Source organism: Salvelinus sp. IW2-2015, unplaced genomic scaffold, assembly GCF_002910315.2.
Source record: "Salvelinus sp. IW2-2015 unplaced genomic scaffold, ASM291031v2 Un_scaffold7295, whole genome shotgun sequence".
NCBI classification, from domain to species: domain Eukaryota; kingdom Metazoa; phylum Chordata; class Actinopteri; order Salmoniformes; family Salmonidae; genus Salvelinus; species Salvelinus sp. IW2-2015.
Genome location: NW_019948555.1, coordinates 270 through 8,250, shown reverse-complemented (window position 1 = coordinate 8,250; position 7,981 = coordinate 270). Strand labels below are relative to the sequence as shown.

The 7,981-nt window shown below is 40.0% G+C and overlaps 1 long non-coding RNA gene across 1 annotated transcript; it reads left to right on the top strand.

Annotated features, from left to right (window-relative positions):
• The first annotated feature begins 615 nt into the window (after positions 1-615).
• On the top strand, positions 616-6,191 carry LOC112079232 (uncharacterized). The gene is made up of 3 exons (XR_011479111.1): positions 616-675; positions 869-954; positions 5,847-6,191. It is a non-coding gene; the product is annotated as an uncharacterized lncRNA (long non-coding RNA).
• Positions 6,192-7,981: the final 1,790 nt, after the last annotated feature.

Below are 7,981 nucleotides of genomic sequence, written 5' to 3'. Positions count from 1 at the left end.
TAAGTTGCCCTAGCATTCTACACATGTGTATAATTTTTTCTTTGGGGTTAGGCTATGCTCTACATGGCCTTCCAGGATGCATCTTACTCCTGACACAATGCCAGTTTTTCCTCCAGAGACTAAGTTTTTGTCAATTATTTCCTCCATTTTTGTTACATTATCCTCAGCAGTTGAGATTATCTCCACCACCCTAGGTCCTCAGTGTAGCGCTTCTTTGATATAGGTTGTTGCGTCAGATCGTTTAGCATAGTTATGCTCAGAACCGTGTGGACCACAGCTCTCGCATGCCTTGCAGTCATGGAGGATTGGCGTTTTTCTGCACATCATGTGCAAGCCATTCGCTTATATCGCTCAGGATCTCATCCTTCAAACAATCACCATCTGCAGCCCCTTCGGCAGTGTTGATCTGTATTGGGTATAATATTGTGAGTAATACAAACACCTCTTTTTAAAGTCGTTTTTGTCATATTGAAGTTGTTTACCGTTGTAATTGCTGTAGGTCGTCTGTCTGAAGCATGGGAAGATGCAACTGGCGATGATCGGTGGAGGATCCTCTGAGTTGGCCCGCATCATTAGGACTAAAGCCGGAAGCAAAGGGGTAGGGTAGAAGTGGTGCTTTGCGGTGGATTAGTCTATCTATCTGGATCGGTCTGGCAGTTTGTGTTACTTGCACAAGTGAGGATGTTCGCAATTGAAGCACTTAAGTGCAGCAGAAAACTCTTTGGCAGAGGGGTTGAATCTGTTCCCACCTTTCCCCCTAATAACTGAAACCGATTCTGGAAAAAAATACATCTGAAACATTAGGATAAACGTTTGAAAATACCCTCTGATCTTTAATCTCATTTCCTTTTTATGTTGTCATCTGAAGGTGAATGCAGGAGATGAAGAGAAGGGCCCAAGAAAACATGGCAGAGAACATTGGAGACTGAGCACCAACAACAACTAGCACAATGGGTGAGTGATTCAATGTAGAGGGCTGCGGGTCCTGACCGATCATTGCGGCGCGGTCAGCATCTTTAATGCTGCGGGTCCCATAGATTATTTGGAAATGGTCATCTTTCTGCATTGTACGCGTTAGCCTAGTACTACATGTATTGGACCGTGGTTGGGTTTGTGACCTCTAATTAAATGCAAGATGAATGCCAGAAATGCATGATTACCCTACATAAACAAACATGATATTACATTATAACTCACAACTTACCTCTAAACTGTCCTGATTAAGTTTGGCTGTGCACAGACATTTTAAAGCATTTTCATCTGCTTKATTAGTTATTTTTAGGACACTCCGTAGGGTTAGTTTGAAGCCTTGCTGGCATGGTAGAGTAGTTCCTGACCTAAAAATACACTGGTTTATATTTTGGTTGTACCTTAAGGTTGCTGGTACCTTAATTGGGGAGGACTGACTCTTGGTAATGGTTGGAGCGAAATAAGTGAAATGGTATCAAATACATWAAACACATAGTTTCCATGTGTTCGATGCCATTCCATTTYTTCTGTTCCAGCCATTATTATGAGCCGTCCTCCCCTCAGCAGCCTCCACTGGTCAAATWGTGTGTTTAGTGGTCAGAATGGGAGTCCAAATAGTCCTGCATTACAGGAGTAATATTATCTTGGTTTCTGCAAAGCGTGTCAGTGAGTGGGTCCTAGTCTAATTTGAGGTGGAAGAAGCATGGCATATTTAATGTATTAGTTTTAAATCAACTTAAATTTCCATGTTTCAATCCATTGTATTGCTTCCCAAAGGAAATCCAGCTTGAAGCTGTTCTCTTGTCTGAGAGCCCTCCATGGATTTCTATCCCAGCAAGATCTAGAAGGAAAAAGCATGTGTTGGTCTGATAGTGATTTCTATGTGCAAGGTTTTAAACTGTGTAATACACCCTGTACTGATTGCATTTACATTTGATCGAACAWACCTTGACTTCAGAACGTCAAAACAGCTTGTTCATTTTTTTCAATAACTGGGCTGTGCATTCCACCTCCTTAGGCAGTTAGCCTAGCTGCATCATAGTTTGCATCCCTTGAGTAAGTAAAGTATTCATTAGTACTACTACATCATGTTTTATGATGTAGCTTCTTTTCATGCCAACATTTATTKATATTTGTATAGTTATGTGGCGCAYCYGTCACTGCATCTCAGTGCAATAGGTGTCACTACAGTCCCTGCTTTGAATCCAGGCTGTATCACATSCGGCCATGATTGGAAGTCCCATAGGGCGCGCACAATTGGCCCAGCATCGTCCGGGTTTGGCTGGGGTAGGCCGTCATTGTAAATAAGAATTGGTTCTTAACTGACTTGCCTAGTTTAAAAAAAATTAAAAGACAGGATTTTCAAGCAATAACAGGTTAGTTTAATGTCTTAATGTAAAAAGTGTATGAATTTGTAAATTATTGAAGATATTTATGTTGCTGTACTTCTTTACCTGAAGAGACTATGTGGCTAAACACCTGTGTTGCCAGCTTCACTCACATGTTTGTGAAGGGTGGCAGATTGTGTTTGTTCGTCAGCTTTGGTGACTTCCTGATTGTGTGCCATCTTGTAAAACAACACCAGATGGTCTCAAATTATTTCATCTCTGATCTGGTGAGTTAAAAGGAATGACAGTCAATTTTTATTGTTAAAGAATTATATTTTATATTTTCCATTTAATAATCTTTGAATCTACCTTTATCCCATGACGCTTGAAGTTGTTCCGCACTGATTTTACCAAGTTTTGAACATCAAAGATGATGGGGATTTTGTAGTCTTCAACTGTGATGCAGTGTGCACTGTCAGTGTGTTCCTCAGCATTTAGACTTGCACCAAGGAGTTTCATAGACTTTATATTACAGCGTGACTGGTCACACACAACATTGTTGACCTGTCGCATTTAAAGTAATTACTGTAAATTCCAAATATATAGTAGTGATGAAACTGGACTATTGTGTATAGACATTGTTACTTAGTCAGTCCTATGCTTTTTAGTSTCTTTATTGCCTCAGCCACAATATCAGCAGTCTCTTGGGCTGGAGTTGCCGATTTAGCCAGGAAATAGCCAAATGCCTGCGTGGGAGACGTAAACAAGGCAGGGGTAAGTAAATGAAGTGTCTTGAGAGTGGAATTTTAGGAACGTTAAAAAGTAGTCATGTATTGTCTGATAGCTCAGTCACATAATTACCTGTTTCCATTTCGAAGTGACACTCCTAACCATAACAAKCWTTGCCTGATTGGCAACATCTCCCTTGYTGGTTAAGCTGTCAATGACGTTCCTTTCGCGATTGTAATCTAGATGTTGTTTTATTTCATTTCATCAAACATTAGGGACACATTTCTTTCTGTTTTCATATTTCTGACCAGGAGTAACATCTTCTCGATGAGTCAAGGAATCCYGGCTTCAAAATAAAATAATAATTAATACCATCTTTTAGATTATTTCTGAAAACATGCAGTCCAACAAATGAATCCTCTTGTAAGAGCAAAATGCAATATTTATTCTTACAGAATAGAAAGCAATGGTGCGGGCAAGGTAGCGATGGAGGGCACATTTTTTCTGCCGAAATCTGTAAGTGGAAGGACTGTGGTGGTACAGCTGTATTCCAAGTTGTTTTATCTTRACAGAGAACCTCCGCCCTTTCCTATTTCTCTGCACACTGCACTGTAGTTTGAAGAAGTCCTTTTAGATGTGGAGGTAGCGACTCCATGGCCTCCAACATTGGATATTGTTTTGTTCTACAAATTATGAAGAGGATAATGCATGATGAAATCACCCTAATTGTATAACCAATCCTAATGTTGTCTATTAGAAGTCAACATATGTGTTATTCTAGTCTATAAGATGACGGTGTACTTGGTTTTGATGGCTTTTAGTCTTGCAGATTTTGACAGCTTATTTTCCAGGAGCTGTATTCTCTTAAAAAATGAAACATCTGTTTTGATATTTGTTTCAATGTGTGTACAATTAATCACTGTGGGTGTATTATTATTATTATACTATAGACCTCCTTCAATTGGATGATGGCCTCCTCCTGCATGACATCTGTGCTACATGCTGCTTGCTTTGACACCTGAGCTTCCTGTATGCTCATAAGGCCGCCTTCTTCTGTCACCTGAGCCGCCTCCTGTATGCTTGTGAGGATGCCTCCTGCCACCTCTGTCACCTAACAGACRACCTCCTGCAGACCACCTGAACTAAATTCAGCATCTGCTGCTTCCTCTGCTGGAGCTGGGTCTACGCTCTCCTTCACTCTCTTGTTCTCTCTGTCTGTCTCACCTAAAACTCCCATATCTGCTTCCCTGTCTCTCCTTCAAAAATAGACAATTCAAGACTTTAAACCTGTTGTATTAATATAAAACAATAACGATGCATCTTTAATCGCTACGTATTTTGTAGTTGGCTTACTTCTATTTCTACAACGCTGTGCATCTGTTGCAGATTGAGGGGGTGGATTCATGCAATTTATTCTGGTAGGTACTGCCTCGAAGGACAGTGTCTTCTGTGAACCTTGTTGAAAGAGACATTTTTACCAGAAATTTTTGCAATTCATTCCAGTCATTGGCAGAGAACTGGAAGGAAAGGCGACCAAAGGGGGTGTTGGCTTTGGGGATGACCAGTGAAATATACCTGCTGSAGCGCGTGCTACGGGTGGGTGTTGCTATGGTGACCAGTGAGCTGAGATAAGGCGGGGTTTTACCTAGCAAAGACTTATAGATGACCTTGAGCTAGTGGGTTTGGCGATGAATATGAAGCGAGGGCCAGCCAACGAGAGCATAAAGGTCGCAGTGGTGGGTAGTATACGGGGCTTTGGTGACAAAACGGATGGCACTGTGATAGACTGCATCCATTTTGCTGAGTAGAGTGTTGGAGGCTATTTTGTAAATGACATCACCGAAGTCGAGGATCGGTAGGATGGTCAGTTTTACGAGGGTATGTTTGGCAGCATGAGTGAAGGATGCTTTGTTGCAAAATAGGAAGCCGTTTCTAGATTTAATTTTGTTTTGGAGATGTTTAAGGATCGGTAGGATAGTCAGTACTGACTCTGTCAGTACAGTACAGTCAACATTAAAAGATCCCAGCTTTTTGAGAAAGTACAGTCTCTGTTGACTTTTTGTAGATCTGATCTGTACATGTTGTTGATCCATCCTCAGTTTTCTCCTATCACAGCCATTAAACTCTGTAACTATTTTAAAGTCACCATTGGCCTCATGYTGAAATCCCTGAGCAGTTTTCTTCCTCTACGGCAACTAAGTTAGGGAYGACGCCTGTTACTTTGTAGTGCCTGGTTGTATTGATGCACCATCCAAAGTGTAATTAATATGTTCACCATGCTCAAAGGTATATTTAATGTCTGTTTTTTTACCCATCTACCAATAGGTAGGTGCCCTTCTTTGCGTGGCATTGAAAACCTCCCTGGTCTTTATGGTTGAATCTGTYTTTGAAATTCACTGCTCGACTGAGGGACCTTACAGATAATTGTATGTGTGGGGTACAGAGAGGAGAATGTCATTTAAAAATTGTTATTGCACACACTGTGAGCCCATGCAACTCACATTTTTACTCRTGAACTTARTTAGGTTGCCATAACAAAGGGGTTGAATACTTATTGACTCAAGACATTTCAACTATTCATTTGTAATTAATTTGGAAAAACATCATTCCACTTTGACATTATGCGGTATTGTGTGTAGGCCAGTGATATATATATATATTTTTAAATCACAATTAAATCAATTTTAAATTCAGGCTGTAACACCACAAAATGTGGAGAAGTCAAGGGGTGTGTGTACTTTCTGAAGGCGCTGTGACTTTTGGATTTTTATAAGCGGTATTGTAGTCCCCTCTGATTGTCTCCATGTTTCCTCCCTGTAGTTGTTCCATGAGGATGGGAAGTCTGGGTCTACGATGAGCCTCTACTGAAAAAACTGGATCACAGAGGCACTGAGGCCAAAGATGCAGATCTTGGAGTCTTAATAAGAACTCTTTTGCAACCACTTCTTTATCCAAGCCTTGGAATGACTGATGATTGAACATGATACAGCTTTGCATTTTCAAAGTAAAAATGTAATGAAATCAAGATGAAACATCTACAATGTAAAATGAATAACCTTGTTTTGCCAACCCACATCCTCCACCTCTCCATCCCCTGAACGACTAAAAAAGCATGACAAAAAACAGTACCATGCCCTTCGGCTACACAAACAAGTCCTCACAATCTTGCAGAGGATCCTCAAGGGTCTGTTTTTTCCTCGAGGGGGGGGTGTTTTGATCAAACAAACCTCGAAAAACAGCGTTCTGTATCTCAGGGAAGCTGGTGACTGAGGAATGAATGGTGTACTTCCAGGAGTTAGACGGCCTTATGGTGGAATCACAAGGGGGACAACTTGGCTTGCCAACAACTAGCTACAGCTGTTTATATATAGATACTTATGATGAATATATATATATATTCTCTTTTTTAAATTTTATTTATCTTTCTTTCTGGCAGTAGTAAATATTTGAGGATATGAACTCTATGGCAATACATCAGGAATCATTCCTTTTCCTTTCTACATTCGTTGCCCTCTCAAGTTCGTTGCATTCCCTCCCATGTACTTAACTCATCTAGTCGAGGAGTATCAAACTCATTTTTGCCGGGGGCCGCCATTCTTGTCTTCAACGAGGTCCGAGGCCGCGCATTAGAAAATGTGTTTTCTCAGCGTCATTTTTTTTGTTGAATTTCTTTTGACGCTCCCATGACTGTCTGGCTTTCATTTTGGTGATTATTAGCGACGTGACACAGTCAAAACTGTAAATTAGGTCCAGTACATTTCAACACAGTGTAGATTTTATTTTGTCTATTTTTAAAGTATATTGGGTTTTTTTTCCTACGGGCCAGACTGTTTGACACCACCCTGGAAACTTTAGGTGTATGTTTATCTGTCATGCCAAAAGGACATAGTCTGAGCAAGAAGTTGAATACAAATGAGTCGAGGAAGAGGATTGTCACCATGTTATAATTTTCCTTGTGGCATTTATGAACAAATGTGTCAGGATCCCGTGTGCGAGAAACATCACTAATAATTGGCAGAACCCAGAAGATGAGGCAGACCAGAGTACTAGAGATGGAGGTTAATAAAGGAAAAATCTTCAGGCCAAAATTTAAATCCACAAAGTGGTAAGAACAGCAGGGAAAAAACAAATCTCAAAAAGACTAATCAAAAAATAAACAAGAAACAAACAGAGAACTCTGGAAAATCCAACTAGAGAATATATGTTAAAAGGCTGGGGCGGGTGCTATACATCAAAACTGAGCAAGGAACGAGAACACAACGTTGTTTAAATACTAACAAGGGAATGACTTAGGTGCAAACCAGATAATTAGAGAGAACAAAAGGTAAAAAAGGTGCAATGGGACCATCTAGTGAACAAAACCATAATAAGTCTGGCAAAACCTGACACAATGTATTGTGTTTTGAATTTTGTTTTTTCAGGTGATTGGTGAACATGCTAAGCTGCTTTAATGAGAGGTTTTATGAGTGCTTTAAATTTGGTTTAGTGTACAAAATGTAATAACCAGGTTAGATTATGTCCAGTGGGTGTTAAATAGGAGAATAATGTCCTTGTTTCTGCTTCAATTTGAAGGTTCATTCCCCATTCCAGTGCCAACATCATTTTAAACTAAATAATGCAGATGTTTGGATAAGTACCTTAAAAGAATATTCTATCTTTCACTTGAGCATATGAATTCATATGGACTTGTCGGGAATTATTCAGCGAAACCTATTATGTGAAATATTTGTTCAGCTAAAGCAGATCTATTCCTTTTCCCTCAGAAGACGTTTATCAGTAAGCAAGGCAGGTAATACAGTACATGGATTTACATTTTGGTATTTGGAAAGGAAATTGTGACCAAAACCATTTGGTAGCGATAGAGCACATTTCCTGCTGAATCACGCACTCAGGATGCCTGTGGTGAAAATCAACCAAGTTCACTTAACCGAAAATGTAAAGCTAGAGTATCATCC